Genomic DNA, 17,536 nt, shown 5'->3' on the forward strand with positions numbered 1-17,536 from the left:
TGAACACACAATGTGATATATAGGTGATGTATTACAGAATTGTACACCTGAAATCTATGTAACTTTACTAACAATTGTCACCCTTATAAACTTAAAAAAATCCAATTAAAAAAATGGGCAGAGGACCTAAATAGACATTTCTCCAAAGAGGATATACAAATACCAATAGACAAATGAAAAAAAAGCTCAACATCACTAATCAGAGAAATGGAAATAAAAACCACAATAAGATATCACCACACACCAGTTAGAATGGCTATCATCAACAAGACATAATAAAAAGCGTTGGAGAGGCTGTGGAGAAAAAGGAACCCTCATACACTGCTGGTGGGAATTCAAATTCGTGCGGCCATTCTGGAAGGCACTGTGGAGGTTCCTCAAAAAATAAAAAATAGAATTACCATATGACACAGCAGTCCCTCTCCTGGATATCTATCAAAAAAATCTGCAAACATTTATCCATAAAGATATATGTATTCCAATGTTCATTGCAGCTTTATTTACTGTGGCTAAGCCATGGAAACAAAGGGTCCTTCGATAGATGATTGGATAAAGAATTTGTGGTATATATACACAATGGAATACTATTCGGCCATAAGAAAAGATGAAATAGTGCCATTTATGACAACACAGATGGATCTTGAGATTATTATGCTAAGCGTAATAAGCCAGACAGAAAAAGTCGATATCCATGTGATTTCACCAATATGTGGGATATAAAACTGAAAACAACAAAGGTACATGACAAACAAATGAAGAAACAAAAACTCATAGACACAGACAATAGTTTAGTGGTCACCAGAGGGTAAGAGGGGAGGAGGGTGATAGGACAGGGTAGAAGGTATCAAATATATGGTGATGGAAGGAGAACTAACTCTGGGTGGTGAACACACAATGTGGTATATAGATGATGTAATACAGAATTGTACACCTGAAACCTACCATGTTTCCCCGAAAATAAGACCTAGCCAGACCATCAGCTCTAATGCATCTTTTGCAGCAAAAATTAGTATAAGAGCTGGTATTATATTATATTATATTATATTATATTATATTATATTATATTAATGTAAGACCTGAGTCTTATTTTAATTTTTGCTCCATTAAAGCTGATAGATAGTCTGGCTAGGTCTTATTTTTGGGGAAACATGGTATGTAAATTTACTAACAATTGTCACCACAATAAGCTTTAGTTAAAAAAATTAAAATTTAAAAAAAGATAAGTGGCTGTCAGTGGTTGGGGGGATGAATAGGTGAAAAACAGAAAATTTTTAGGGTAAACTATTTTATATCAAACTACCATGATAGAAACAAGTCATTATACATTTCTCAAATTCCATCAAATAGGCAACACCAAAAGTGAAACCTCACTGTAAAGTATGAACTTTGGGTGATAATGATGTGTTAGCGTAGGTTCATCAATTGTAACAAACACACCCCTCTGGTGCAGGATGTTGATAGTGGGGCAGGTTTGCTCATGTGCAGACAAGGGGTATATGGGAACTCTACTTTCCGATCAATTCTGCTGTGAACCTAAACTGCTCTAAAAAATAAAGTTTAGTAACTAACAAAAACACACATACAATTATTCTTTAAGCCCTTTACATTCCAGTGCAGATATCATCATAAGAGACAAAGAAAATATAACTAACTATTGGGAAACAATACAGATATACTAAATCATCCAATATGAAAGAGAAAGCTCAACATTATTTCATGTTTATCTATTTATCAGATTAAATGTCACCATCCCCACAAAGACTCTTGAACTCAGTTATAGGTTGAATTGTATCTCCTTCTTCTACTCCAAAAAAGATACTGAAATCCTAGCCCTCAGTACCTCAGACTATGACCTTATCTCAAAATGGGGTCTTTGAAGATGTAATTATTTTAGATGACATTATACTGGAAAGAGTAGGCACCTAATCAAATATAGATGGTGTCCTAATAAGATCACCATGTGGGGAGAGACACACCCAGGGCAAATGCCATGTGACAGCAAAGGCACAGATTGGAGTGATGCATCTACCAGCTAAGGAACATCAAAAATTTCCAGCAAACCACCAGAAGTTAGGAAGAGGCAAGAAAGGATTCAATTACAGTTTGGAAAGGAAGCATGGTCCTGACATCTTAATCTTGGACTTCTAGCCTCCAAAACTTGTAAGGCAATAAATGTCTGTTGTTTTAAGACACCAAGTTTGTAGTACTTTGCTGTCTTTGTTACAACAATTTAGGAGACTAAAAGTAGTCCTCAGCAGTTAGGAGTTTCTTGAGTCATGTCTGTATAGGGTCTTGCGAATTTCCTCTATTATGACACTTAGTCCATTGCTGTTTGACTGTCTAATCCCTGGCCAGATTACAGTAGAGAGCAGAAACCACATTACAGACAACTTTGTAGATATTTTTTTATGTGTTTAATGAATGACTGAAAGAACAAAAGAAAAAACAAAATAAAATCTTCAATAAGCTTATTAAATAGTAACTAACATTTCTCCAGGGCTAATTTTGAGCAAACCATTCTTCTAGAAATTTACTTCCATTATCTCACTCAATCTTCAAAGAGAAATGAGTTTAATTTCTCTTTAAAAATAGAGAGGTTATTACTATTTTATTTCCATTATATATTAGGAAACATGAAGCCCAGCAAATTATAGACCTTGCAATGGTAGAGCCATTAGGACTTGAATCCAAACAGTGTAACTATAAAGCTTGAATGGCTATGTTACACAAATATAACTCATTTACTTATTTATTTTATATTTCTGTCTCCTCCACACTGAAATATATGTTCCATAAGGGCAGGAATTTTTGTTTCATTTATTCACTGCTATATTCTCCATGCTCACCTATCTCAGTTATCTGCACATAAGAGGTACTCATTAAATACTTGATGGAAGAATCAATGAATGGATGCATAAATGAGGAGTCTTGGAGTGACTTTCTAAAATGAATCAATAAAAAATAAAATATTTTAGAACTAAATGTTTGACGAAGTATCACTGTTTCTGGAGGCTCTGCCACATTACCTTAATGTTCAAGATCTAGTCTGGTCAAAAGACTTAGATTCAAGCTGTGCGTCAGTTCCTTACTCTCTGAGAGATCTTCAAAAAGTCCTTAAATTTCCTGATTCTAGTTTCTTTATCTCTATAATTATAACGTATATTTCATGGGACTGTGAAAATTAAATGAGATAATTAGATGTGATAGCATTTGTAAATTATAAAATACCATGTACATTATAACTCAATATTTTTAAGATATTTCCTCCTATAATAGCAATTTTGTGGGCCATAGAATTTGCTTAGTTCCCTTTCATGAAACATTCTCAATATGTTGGCATACCTTTTTGGACAGAAAGATTTTGTTCTTGGATCCTCATGATGACACGCTGATGACCAGTTAACAAAAATTTAACTTATTCAGGAAATCCTATCTCTGAGTGGAGTCCCATAACTACATAGCAATTTATCAGACAGTAAATAGAAGTTACTCTCCAGGAAACTCTAAATTGGTAAAATTTTTGATATTACACAATAGTATTTATCCTTTTCTCTTTTCTGACCAGTGTAAAAATCTCATAAAGAATTAACTGGTCAGAAGTATTCCGTGAAATACAAATATCAGCCACTAATTTACAGAGTATACTGATCAAAACAGTGACTAGACAATTTATTTTTACAAAATTTTTATTGTGAAGCACTCATTGTAACCAGATAAAACAGAAATAGCTAGAACATGAACATAGTTAGGACGTGAAGTTATTTATAATTATATCCAAACTGATCTAAGGTTAAAAATCATGTGATGGAAAGAAGGACTTTGGTTTCAAATCCTAGCTTTACAACCTTAGGCAAGTTAACTGACATATTTGAAATTCAGTATGCTAATTTTCCAGTATGAGCATAATGCTATCTGTCTTTCAGGGGTTTTGTAAAGATTAAATAAGGAAGTATGTGTAAATGAATGGATCACAGTAACAATCTTGTAGAAGATAGCCAAATATGTCCCTTTCCTTTTCTTCTTATTCCCTGCCTCATTTTCTTTTAACCTTTTATTTCAAATTTTAGTTATGCATCAGTGGGTGAGTTTTAAACAGCTTAGGTAGACACTGTTTTAGGGTTAAAGAAAACTACAACAAGATGGCTTGACTAAGAACACTATCTTCCCCACAGTTATTGTGACCACTACCATCAAAAATTCTTGAAATTTTCAAGGAAACTTCATAGTTACAAATACTTTCACACATAATTACATCATGACATTCTCACAATATTGTAATATATACATATATATACATATATATATATATATATATATATATATATATATATATATGTATATGTATATGTGTATATATATATGAACTAAAGAGATAATTTAAGTTCTTCATTCCCAATTTGGATGCCTTTTATTTCTTTCTCTTGGCTGATTGCTCTGGCAAGGACTTCCAACACTATGTTGAAAAGCAGAGGTGATAGGGGACAGCCCTGTCGTGTTCCTGAATGTAGAACAAAGGGTTGCAGTTTTTCACCATCAATTATGAGATTAGCTGAGGGTTTGTCATATATGGCCTTCATTATGTTAAGGTATTTTCCTTCTATACCTATTTTATTAAGTGTTTTAATCATAAATGGATGCTGCATCTTGTCAAAAGTTTTTTCTGCATCAATTGATATAATCATATGACTTTTGTCCTTTATTTTGTTTATGTGATGTATCACAGTGATGGATTTGCGGATATTGAACCATCCTTGTGTCCCGGGGATGAACCCCACTTGGTCGTGATGAATAATCTTTTTAATGCATTTCTGTATTCGATTTGCTAGAATTTTGTTTAGGATTTTTGCATCTGTATTCATCAGAGTTATTGGTCTGTAGTTTTCTTTTTTTGTGTTGTCTTTACCAGTTTTTGGTATCAGGGTAATGTTGGCCTCATAAAATGAGTTGGGGAGTACTGTCTCTTCTTCAATTTTTTGGAAGAGTTCAAGCAGGATCACTCTTTGCAGATGACATGATGCTATATATAGAAAACCTTAAAGACTGCACCAAAAGGCCATTAGAAACAATCAATGAATACAATAAAGTTGCCGGCTACAAAATCAACGTACAAAAGTCCATTGCATTCCTATATACTAACAATGAAATATCAGAAAAAGAAACACAAAAAACAATTCCTTTTGCAATTGCAGCAAAAAGAATAAAATACCTATGAATAAACTTAACCAAGGATATGAAAGACCTCTATGCTGAAAACTATAAGACATTTTTAAAAGAAATTGAAGAAGACGCAAAGAAATGGAAAGATATTCCATGCTCATGGATTGGAAGAATCAACATAGTTAAAATGGCCATATTACCCAAAGCAATATACAGATTTAATGCAATCCCCATCAAAATCCCAATGGCATTTTTTAAAGAAATAGAACAAAAAAAATCATCAGATTTGTTTGGAACCACAAAAGACCCTGAATAGCCAAAGCAATATTAAGAAAAAAGAACAATACTGGAGGTATCACACTCCCTGACTTTAGCTTTTACTACAGGGCTACAATAATCAAAACAGCATGGTATTGGCAGAAAAACAGACACATAGACCAATGGAATAGAATTGAGAGCCCAGAAATAAAATCACATAAATATGGACAGATACTTTTTGACAAAGAAGCAAAAAGCATACACTGGAGAAAAGACAGCCTCTTCAATAAATGGTGCTGGCAGAATTGGATAGCCACGTGCAAAAGAATGAAACTGTACTGCTATCTGTCACCATTTACCAAAATTATTTCAAAATGGATCAAAGACTTAAGCATAAGACCTGAAACAATAAACTGCATAGAAGAAAACATAGTTACTAAACTTATGGACCTTGGGTTCAAAGAGCATTTTATGAATTTGACTCCAAAGGCAAGGGAAGTAAAAGCTAAAATCAATGAATGGGACCATATCAAACTTAAAAGCTTCTGCACAGCAAAACAAACCACCGACAAAATAAAGAGGCAACCAACTGAATGGGAGAAGGCTTTTGCAAACAGTCCCTCTGATAAAGGGCTAATATCCAAAGTACACAAAGAACTCACGCAACTCAACAACAAAAGAACAAACAGCACAATTGAAAAATGGGCAGACGATCTGAAGAGACATTTTTCCAAAAAAGACATACAAATGGCAAATAGACATATGAAAAAATGCCCAACATCAGCAATCATCAGAGAAATGCAAATAAAAACCACAATGAGATATCACCTCACCCCAGTCAGAATGGCTATCATCAACAAGACAAATAGTAACAAGTGTTGGAGAGGCTGCGGAGAAAAAGGAACCCTCTTACACTGTTGGTGGGAATGCAGACTGGTGCAGCCATTATGGAAGGCAGTCTGGAGGTTCCTCAAAAAATTACGAATAGAATTACCATATGACCCAGCAATCCCTCTCCTGGGTATCTACCCAAAAAATCTGAAAACATTTATACATAAAGACACGTGTGCTCCAATGTTCATTGCAGCTTTATTTACCATGGCCAAGACATGGAAACAATCAATATGTCCTTTGATAGAAGATTGGATAAAGAAGTTGTGGTATATACACACAATGGAATACTATATGGCAGTAAGAAAAGATGAAATAGGACCATTTGTGACAACATGGATGGATCTTGAGAGTATAATTCTAAGCTAAATAAGTCAGACAGAAAAAGCAGAGAACCATGTGATTTCAGTGATATGTGGTATATAAACCAAAAACAACAAAAGAACAAGACAAACAAATGAGAAACAGAAACTCATAGACACAGACAATAGTTTAGTGGTTACCAGAGGGTAAGGGGGGAGGGGGGTGGGAGATGAAGGTAAGGGGGATCAAATATATGGTGATGGAAGGAGAACTGACTCTGGGTGGTGAACACACAATGGGATTTATAGGTGATGTAATACAGAATTGTGCACCTGAAATCTATGTAATTTTGCTAACAATTGTCATCCCAATAAACTTAAAAAAAAGAGAGATAAATAGATGAGAATTCAAAAATTTAATAAGAGAAAAAACCTAGTAGTAACAGGATCAGAAAGAGATGATGGGCATAAATTGTTATTGTATAAAGACACAATACTTTTCAAAGAGGTAGAACATCCACCATCTTGTCCTTTAGTTTTACATTTTAGGTCTTTCAAATGTGTGAAATAAATTCTAAAAATTAATGTCATGAAGAGCACAGCTTGAACAAGATCAATCTTTAATTCTCTTTCTTCTGAAGAAAAGTAGATAATTCTTGGTTTAGGTATGGTGGCTCCATGGGTTATCAAAGATAGAACCTCCTGCTGTCTTTATGCTCTGTCATTCTTAGCCCAGGAAGTTTCTTCTCAATACAGGATAATAGTCTTAGATGAGTACTGAATTCCAGAAATCCTGTCTGAATTCTGAGCACTAACAGGTTGGGGAGGATAATAAAATAAGATATACGCCAACTGTGTGGTACTACTCTCAGTAAGCTTTCATTAGAGTATCATCCAATAATTTCTATTCATATTTTACTGTCCCCCTTGAATTACAAGAGAAGCTGGAAAATTGTCCAGCTTCTTAGAATAAGTCAGAATTCTATTACTAAGAAAGAGTAGAATTGTTATTCTAAAGGTAACAAGAAGGCTCTGTCTAGGGGGACTAATGTCTATTTACTAGAAGGTTGAAATATGGCAAGATTTGAAAGAGTCACATGAGAAACTTTGATCAAGTAGCATTAAAGGAAAGAATATGGTTGTGAGCTATCACCCCGAGCAGCTAAGTCAGGTACTATACTTCATTGGTTTAGACTTCTCTGCATTACTGTGATTTATTATTCTTCACCATTTAAGCATCTTTAAAGCAATTGACTTCATTAATTTTGATTTAATTAACCTTATCTGATAATTAATAAAAAATGTTTTCTCTCTCCACTTATAATTTAATTACAGGGTTAAATAACAATGTTCACTCTGATTTTCATTATTTCATACCGTTCCATTCAGTTTACTTATACATCTCTAATAGTACATATTTGAAACTAAGCTATAACTTTCAATATTTCTCAAATTTAAATCAATGATTTAAATGTTTTGTTTTCTTATTTGGTCATTATTACATCATTCACTAATTAGGAATCTTCAGTTCAGCAATATATTTACATAGTAATAACAATAATATTAACGACAATAGTAACAGCTATCACTTTTCACTTGCTTACTATGTACCAGACATTTTATCATTCCTCTTTACAAAAACCTTAAGGGAGTACTGTCATTATCCTAATTATAGAAATGAGGAAACTGAAGTTCAGAGGGGTTAAATAATCTGACCAGGTCCACACATCTAGATAGAATTGGGGCCAAGTTATGAATATATGAAGGCCTATACTTTTACACACCGTAGGATCCTAAGTCCTGATGGCATTGAACCCCTAACCCTACTCTAGAACCACTACCTCCTGGTTTCTTGCACCAAGGAAAAATAAATCATTGTCTAGACCATATTGTCATGATATCCTGTTATTTGTAGTACGCTAAAATACATAAAAATATCTGTGGATCAAATATATTTTTAATAGTACACAGTGCAAAAAGTATAATTATAGAATAATATAAGGCAAGACAGATTTTGTTGTAAATTTCATAAGAACTGAAGATATATTTGGTCAGATGACGAAATCATATTTCCAAGCCAAAAATGAGAATATGCTTGAACATATTTAAACAAAGTATGTTTGTAATTTTAAATGTGTTTATATTAAATATTTTGTAAGGTATTAGATGTTTTATGCTTATCAGCATCCATATATTTTTAATTAGGTCTTAATGGTATTAATCAAGTAGTCATATTTTTAATTAATTTCAATTTTCTTTAATTAATTTCAAATTTCATCAGTTTTCTTACATCTTTGCTACCTTTATTCTTGAGTTATTCTAATTTGTCAATCAGTGTCACAACATAAACATCTTTTGAGACTTTTTTTAAAACATAACTTCTGGTATGTTATGTTTTACTTCTGGTATGTTTATGGTAGCTGAGCTGGACGGGAAAAAGTCTTAGATCACAATTATTTTTCACTTAAAGCTATGAAAACAGTGTTTCATCTTTGTCATTCATTGTTTTAAATAGTTCTATCTTTATTTTCCTTTAAGTAAATTTTTTTTGATTCAGAATTTTTTAGAAGTCTTTATTTTTGATTATGTGTCTGTGTGTATTCTTTTTCTTTTAGTTACCTTGTAACACAGTGAACCCTGTTTGGAATCTACATGGTCTTTGTGAGATTTAGAATATGGTTAATTGTAGTCTTTGTCTATTAATATTATTTTAATTATAATTCCTATTTCATATGCTCACTTTCTTTATACTATAATAGCTAATATTTATGATGGTATCATCATGATTTGTTCTCTGTTGTCTACTATCTCAAATATATTTTTTCCACTATTTTTTTCTCCATTTTCTACGTATTCCAGAAATGTTTCCCAAGTTTATTTGTGTATTGTTAGTCTGCTATTTACTGCCTCAAATTTTAGTTTCTGTCTTATTGGTATTTTTCTTTCTCATAATCTAATCCTGTTCTCTTTTAATTTTGCCCTATTTTGGTTTAAGAATAGAAAGTCATGTGCTAAACATACAGATTCTAAAAGCATTTGCACTTACCAGTTGTATCCTGGGGCAAGTTACTGAACTTCTCTGTATATCAATTCCTCATCTGTAAAACAAAAGAGTCATAGTAATTTCCTCAAGAGTCATGGAGACAAATGAGTTAATATACATAAAGTTATTAAAAGAATGTTTGGCACATATTACTATATAATTGTGTTATTACTAATAGATACAATGTACTCCTCTATCTGAATAAGAATATTAAAGTGTTCACATTTAATATTTAGTTACATTTCCTGAAATAATTACTCTAGAGAAAGGCTTTTTTAATATGGCATTTAGAAATTATTCATCTTTTTTAGTTGGAGAATGTTTTTGTTATGCCACATGAGCCAAGAAATTCACCTTGTATAAAGACAGCTCTAACTAACCTGGATTTAAAAGGCATAAAAAGTCCTTTTATAAAATCAAACATTGCATTAAGAATACAGGGAGACTCTTCATACAAAGAGTAGATCTCATAGGTCTAACTAGTCCTGACAATATCCATCCTTCTTTTTAATTTGCTCAATGAAAACTCCTGCTTTCACATGCCTAGTAGTACATGTCAAGTGTTGCTCTAAGCACTGATGCCTCCCTTTCTTGGAACTTAAATATTTAAGTTTGGAGAGACAGATGTTGCTGCTGCTGATGATGATACAGTTGTTCCTCTGTATCTGCAGGGGCGTTGGTTTCAGACGGCCCACGGGTACCAAAATTCATGGAAGCCTAAGTCCCTTATATAAAAAGGTGTAGTATTTGCATATAACCTATATTTGCATATAAACTATAACACAGTATGCCTCCACATCACTTTGTGTAGAGAAGAGTGCTCAATGGGTGGCAAATTCAAGTTTCGCTTTTTGGAACTTTCTGGATTATTTTTCTCTGAATATTTTCAGTCTGTAGTTGGTTGAATCCATAGATTCAAATCCCACAGACACAGAGGGTTGATTGGCCTCCCCCCCACTCCGCTTCAAGATTTTGTTTCTCAGTCTAGTTGTGTAGGACACAGCTTCCTGGCCCATGCTGGTATTATGAGCCTTGCACTCCCCTGAGGGCTGATGCAGTCGATCACCGGTCATTGGTTGGCTGCTCACAGCAGCTTATGAGCAGCTCTCATGAGCTGCCGGCCGCTCCTGGCAGCACAGGGTAGCCCAATGCAGCACACAGCAGCTCACGCCAACCTCCAGCTGCTCATGGCAGCCCAGCTCCAGGGAGAGCTGTTGTTCACAATCTTAGCTGTAGAGGGCGCAGCTCACTGACCCATGTGGGAATAGAGCCAGAGATCTCTGCGTTAGGAGCACCACGCTCCAACCACCAGAGTCACCGGTCAGGCCCAAAGTAATTAATTTTCACCAGTGGTAAGTGCTACAAAAATATAAAACCAGGAAATGGAATATAGAGTGATTTTAGGGGCAGGATTGACTATTTTAGAAAAGATGGTCATTAAAAATGTCTTGAAGAAGCATCAGTTGAGGCAAGAACTGAGTACCAAGAAGTAGTCAAATCGTGCAAACATCTCTGGAGGGTCTTTTCAGTTTCTAGTGTGAAAATGAGTCTGCTGGGCTCAAAAAGGCCAAAAAAAAAAAAAAAAAAAAGGCCAGTATGGCTATAAAAATGATCAAGGGAGAGAGACTTGACATGAGGTCAAGCAAGATGGAGAAAAGAGGAAATCATGTAGCAAATTGCAGATAAAGACAAAAATGTATTTCATTTTAAAAGCCAATGGGATTTTGATGCAGGATAGAATCATTATGTTTCTTATATGGAAATGTGATTATAATTGCAAGTATGGAAGCATGGAAAACCATTAAGAAGAATATTACTGCAGTTGAAATGAGAGATGGTAATACAGATGGGTGGTAACAGCAAAAATGTTGGATAATAAGTTATGAACTTATAGGAACTCAAAGAGAACTGACCTGGCAGGTGAAAGGAAAAAGGGAGGCAAGGCTGACTCATATACAAACAAACACATATGTACACACAGGTACATACATACGCGTATAATAGCTATGGAGTATTTAATTAGGTATACCTATATCTACGTATGTACAAACATACACATTTCTCATTAAAATATATTCATGCTCCTTTCTTCAAAATTCTGATCAAGTCCTTAATTCTATAAGAAAACCTTAATACGGGAGGTATAATAGTAGTTCAAGTAAGAGATGACGAAGACCTGAAATAGGGTCAGAAATGGAGGCCTTGAGAGTAAAACACAAATGCTAGAGGAACTAAGAAAAAATCATCAGGAAGCAGTGATTAATTATATTGGGGATTGGTGGGGGTTGGTCAGGAGAAGAAAACACAAAGCTTAGTCCAAGATTTAGAGGTTGTACGCTTTGAAGAATAGTGCTGTCATTAAGAGAAATAGGCAAGCCAAGAGTGGATGTCACTTTGGGAGAGAAGGTCATGAGTCTTGTTTTAGACATATTGAATTTGAAATAAAGTCAAGTGGAAATGCCTCATGTTCTTTGGGGATATGGTACCATCTCTCAGGAGAGAATGAGATTGTAGATGTAGATTGGAGAGTATCTGTATAGAGGTTATGGCTGAAGCTATGCAAATGAATACGGTCCTGATAGGAGAGAATAGAGAAAGAATCAGAGAACAAAGACATTTCTAAAAGTACTCTGCCTCCTCCCTTTCCATTCCTTTTTATATGGTCATAAATACGTCAGAGCAAACAGGAATAAATCCAGCACAGATTAGTCATTTTTAAATTATTTTTTCTAATGTCTGCTTAAAGCATAACTACCACCAAATTCATGTTCTTTATAGGTAAGACAAGATATGTGAATGGATTCTTTTTGGTAATTTCAATATGGGAATGTCATGCAAGGTGTCATGCAGGGTCTCAGCTCCCGCTCCCCACATAAGAACACAGGATATGGTGAGGCCAAAAAGGAACACCCACGGAGCCACAGATAGGGGAGTCACACCACTATATTCTCGCTGGTGGCTGGGTTGGAGACACAGGAAGTAGGAGCCACACTGTCCTCAACCCACCGTCCTAACTACAATCCGCACTTGCCAGCCACCATCTTCTTGCTAGCCTCCATTTGCTGCTAGTGTAGCCACAGCAGTTATATTAGTGGCCAATGGCTCACTGGTTACAGCTGACGGTCAACTAGCCACAGCTGATGGCCATCCAATCACAGTTGATGGCCATTTACTACCTGAGCCAGCACCTTTCCACGTGAGGGCGAGAGCCTGGAAACTGCACTTCTGGCTCTGTCCCCACAGGAAAGTTGTATTTTACATTTTTCTTTTAATTAAGGCATTTATATCCAGCACCTCCTTTCAAGTCCAGTTCTCTGTGATAGCAACTTGTAAAGGGGGAACTAAAATGGTGTACAAAATTGATATGAACTATTACTTTTCTCAAATTCAAAGGAAGTGGACCTTTACAGACTTCTGTCAGAACGAATTAAAATATAATCCTTTTTTTTTTTTTACTGGAGAAAATTTCATTGTTTTATATTAGCTTACCTTCTTCAACTGCTTTGGGAAAATGTTAGCCATTCCTCTTCCGTTTTACAGTTTTCAGTAATGCTGTCTTGATCCCTCAAAAATGATGGTGCTGGAAAGAATCAATAGAGATAATCTGTTCTTTACGTTATCTTCTAAATTGAAATTGCTCATATAATAAGTATTTATTGTGTGGATCTCAAATATTACAGTACATCAGACTCACTCAGGGTGCTCTTTAGAAATAGAGATTCTGGGGCTCTGCCCCCAGAGATCCTGAGTCAGAAGGCTAACGTAAAGCAGGAATCTGCATTTATCACAAGCGCTGTACTTGCTGCTGATACATTTAGTGGATGGACCTCAGTCAATATATTAAAGACTGATGTATTGACTCTTCGTAGGTTGCCTAACATTGTATACAATGACGTAACTAGAATACCTAACTAGATGATTTTGTTTAATCATTAATTCTGCAAAGATTTTTCTGCTTAAATCGGGGGCAGGAGAGACTTTGGCTAGACTGACTGAGACTTTGGCCTCTAGCTGAGAACTTTTTACGGATGGACTTAACGTGGACATCATCATCTTGATATGCTCTTTGTTTATGGCAGATACTAAATTACCTTCACCTTCATAGACAACTCAATCTCAGTTTTTCTTTACACGACCTTTTTTTTTTTTAATCGCTAATTAAATTTCTCAAGATTTTCACTTTCATGACTATCACAACAGTTGCATGATTTTGTTATGATATTACTTTTAACCCAAACAATACTGCTTTTCACAAGTGATTATATGTCTGACACTATATTTTAAAGTTACAAACATGGTAGAAAACCTGGATAATTATTAGTCCCAAAAAAATGTTATTGCATATAATTCCTGTATGTTTTCTTAAATCAAGATTTGTTTGTGTGTGTGTGTGTGTGTGTGTGTTTTCTTAAATCAAGATTTGTGTGTATGCACGCACACATATAAAGTCATGCTCTGCTTAATGATAGGGATACATTCTGAGAAAAGCGTTGTTAGGTGATTTTTCTCTTTGTATGAACATCATAGAGTGCGATTACACAAACCTAGGTGTTATACCCTACTACACACCTAGGTTATATGGTAGAGCCTATTGGTCATTGGTCGTAGGCTATAAACCTGTACAGTGTGTTACTGTATAAAACAACACAAGATTAAATCAAGCACAAGAGAAAATGATGCAATTAAGAGACTTGGTAAACACAAGATGTATGAGTCTACTGCCTACCTACGTAACACAGCATATTGCTTTACAGCAATTTTTTTTTTTATAAATAGAAAGAGTACACTCTAAAATAATGATAAAAAGTGTAGTATAGTAAATACATAAACCAGTAACATTGTCGTTTATTATCATCATCAAGTATTACGTGCTGCATATAACTATATGTGATATAATTTTATACTACTGATAGTGTAGTAGGTTTGCTATACCAGCATCACCACAAACATATGAGTAATATGGTGCACTACACCTTATGATGACTATGGTGTTACTAGGAGATAGGACTATTTCAGCTCCATTATAAACTTACGGTACCACCATCATATATGCGGTCTGTCATTGAAATGTTGTTACACAGCATATATAAATATATACATATATGTTCATATTTATAGATATAGATATACTCACAGATATAGATAGAGGTAGATAGATATAGATATTGCTATAGATGATATATATATATATATATATATATATATATATATATATACACACACATATATATATGAGGTGTAATCAGAACTGCTTCAGAAAGTGGCAAGAACAATGGCATAAGTGTGTTCAAAGTGAGAGGGAGTGTTTTGAGGGGAATTAATGGCAATATGTCTTTTACTATAATATATTTTTTTTATTTAAACATTCACCATATCTTTTGACCACACCTTGTATATATGCATATCTCGCAGCTACTGCAGGTTTGGTTCCAGACTATCTCAATAAAGCTAGTATGACAATAATGCGAGTCATAATATTTTTGTTAGTGGAGGGTCTTGCCTTCAATTTGTAAAAAATGCAACCTCTGTGAAGTGCAATAAAGTGAAGCACAACAAAACAAGATATGCCTGTTTGTGTGTATACTTGTATAACAGATAGATATAGTAATACATGTCAGATAGATATAATATATGCATATATATGTGAAGTGTTTAGAGTAATAGCAATCTTTTCCCATCAATATTCAAAACTTATCATGTATTACCAGAGATTTAGGCTGTACTGAGATTTTAAGTATTTTCTAGTTTTAAAAGATTCAATAATTATTACAGCGAATAGGATGAAAAAAGGAGAATGTCAGTCTCCTAGAAGATTTTTTCTTAAGGCTTTTGAAAAGTCATTTTAGAAATCTATTCTTTCAAAAATCATACCTCTCACAATGAAAAGCAAATTGAAATAGTCTCTGGCAGCTCTCTGAAGTTGTTAAGCAACTACGTGAGGAGAAGTGTGATTTTGGAGAGTCAGAGAAGCTTGTATTTGACACAACCTAAATTCATTTAGAGATGCTTTGAGTGAATCGTCGAATTTAACTGACATTTAATAGTTGGGGAAAAAAGATACTGCATTTGAGCTAAATTACTGAAGGGTTTAATACACATCTCTTCTTTGTGCTGTGCATAGTCCACGCCAAATTGAAGTGTGCCTGCAAAATTTCTCCTATACATGAGTAGGGCACCGAAATGGAAAACAACTGGTCAGTTGTGCTTGAGCTCTTTCAGAGCAACTGAAATGCATCCTGAAGAAGCCCAACACAATTGGAGGTGCACCTATACTGTTAAGGACAATTCACTTGGACCTCAACTTAATTCAGAGATTTTAAACATTTATACAGAAATCTCAATCCTTAATCCTTGCTTACTTTGCTTCCAAAACTTTGCACTATGTTTTGCAAGAATAATATGCTTCAAAGATATGCCTAGATATATGGCTGGGGATAAAAACGGAGCCACCTGTGAAGGATATGTTATTTAATTTATTATCCAGTGTTGTCATAAAATGTATAGCCAAGTGAAACAGGAAGGCTTTTTTGTTTTAAGAAACTTTTGAGTTATATCCATAGATTCTCAGAGCACTTCACTTTTAGCTACTAGCTTCTCCATAAGACTACAGTGAAAATCTAAACTTTATCCATAAAGCTTAATTAGAATGTTTAATTTAAGATATAATTATAGGACACCTAACATAATCAGTGATGGAAAACTGTAGAAATATACTCTATGAGGATAACATATTATTTTGTTCACAGTTCATGAAGCTGTAAAATGTAAAGCGGTAAATAATTAATATGATAACTTTATATTCATCTTTAAGTATAATATAAAAAAAAGTAAGATTGCTTTAAAATCTTTGCCTGATCATTTAATCCCAGTAAAACACATATGTTTATACATTATCTTGGAGCCAGTTAAAAATGTGTGAACTACGCTTCAAACATAAAATCATTGAAATAATTTTATAGGGTAAGGATAAAAATTCTCACAATGAAAAACAAGGATTTTTCCCCTGATGATGTATTCTAAGTCTACTTTCTTGATGGAAGTGTTGGTGTTTGTGTGCAGATCTCTTCCTAATCTCTGTCATAAACCTACCATAAATCTCTAGACCAAAAAAACGGGCTCTTGTTCATATGGTACTGCCTGGCAGCTATGCACTCTAATTAGTCAAGGTCACTTAAATACATTTTGCATGAAGCACCTAAAGCTCAATGTGCCATTTTGTGTATTTATCAAATTACTAATCAATATGCTACACCGCAGTTACCACCATCCTTCAGCTACCAGAGAATGCTACATGAATTAAAATTATCCAGGCTGTCATCTGCATAAACAAAATTAGTGCATGCCATTATTTTTCATGATAGAGAGCAATGGAATGTGTTCTAAACAGATATGAATCACCATCAGTATTTTACATAAGCTTAAAATGCTTTATTTTAAACTTTAACAAACCTAGTATTAAACTGGCTTCGATTTCACTTTCTCTCTCCAACATACTATTACCTCCACTCTATTGGTAAAGTAATTTATTCCATCCTCTGTGGAGAGCCAGGATCTTATTTGCCAGCATATTTATCTTTCCTGCCACTGCACTGTCATTCATCTGCAATCTCCACAGAGGACCAGACCTGTACAGAATTGCAATTAGGATTGATTCAACTAAATCCAGGCCACAGAACTGAAGCTGACAGGGTGACCTCAAGAGAATTTAAGATGTTGGGTTAGAAAACACACACACACACACACACACACACACACACACTTTAGATCCACAATTCATTAGTTTCTCCGTATACTTATTCTACATCGGACAAGAATACACATTTTAAAAACATTTTTGGTACCACAATGAAGAAATAAACTGCTTCTCAGCAACTTTGAAAACTTA

At 34.4% G+C, this 17,536-nt stretch overlaps 1 long non-coding RNA gene across 1 annotated transcript in view; it reads right to left on the bottom strand.

The window, feature by feature from the left end:
* LOC141570618 (uncharacterized) overlaps positions 1-17,536 on the bottom strand; it is a 419,448-nt gene that overhangs the window by 219,030 nt on the left and 182,882 nt on the right. The window contains exons 5-6 of the long non-coding RNA XR_012494826.1: positions 13,141-13,231; positions 9,655-9,706 (exon numbers count right to left, since the gene is read on the bottom strand). This is a non-coding gene — a long non-coding RNA (uncharacterized LOC141570618). The remainder of the gene's footprint in view (positions 1-9,654; positions 9,707-13,140; positions 13,232-17,536) is intronic.

Source organism: Rhinolophus sinicus, linkage group LG03 (assembly GCF_036562045.2).
Source record: "Rhinolophus sinicus isolate RSC01 linkage group LG03, ASM3656204v1, whole genome shotgun sequence".
Taxonomy (NCBI): Eukaryota; Metazoa; Chordata; class Mammalia; order Chiroptera; family Rhinolophidae; genus Rhinolophus; species Rhinolophus sinicus.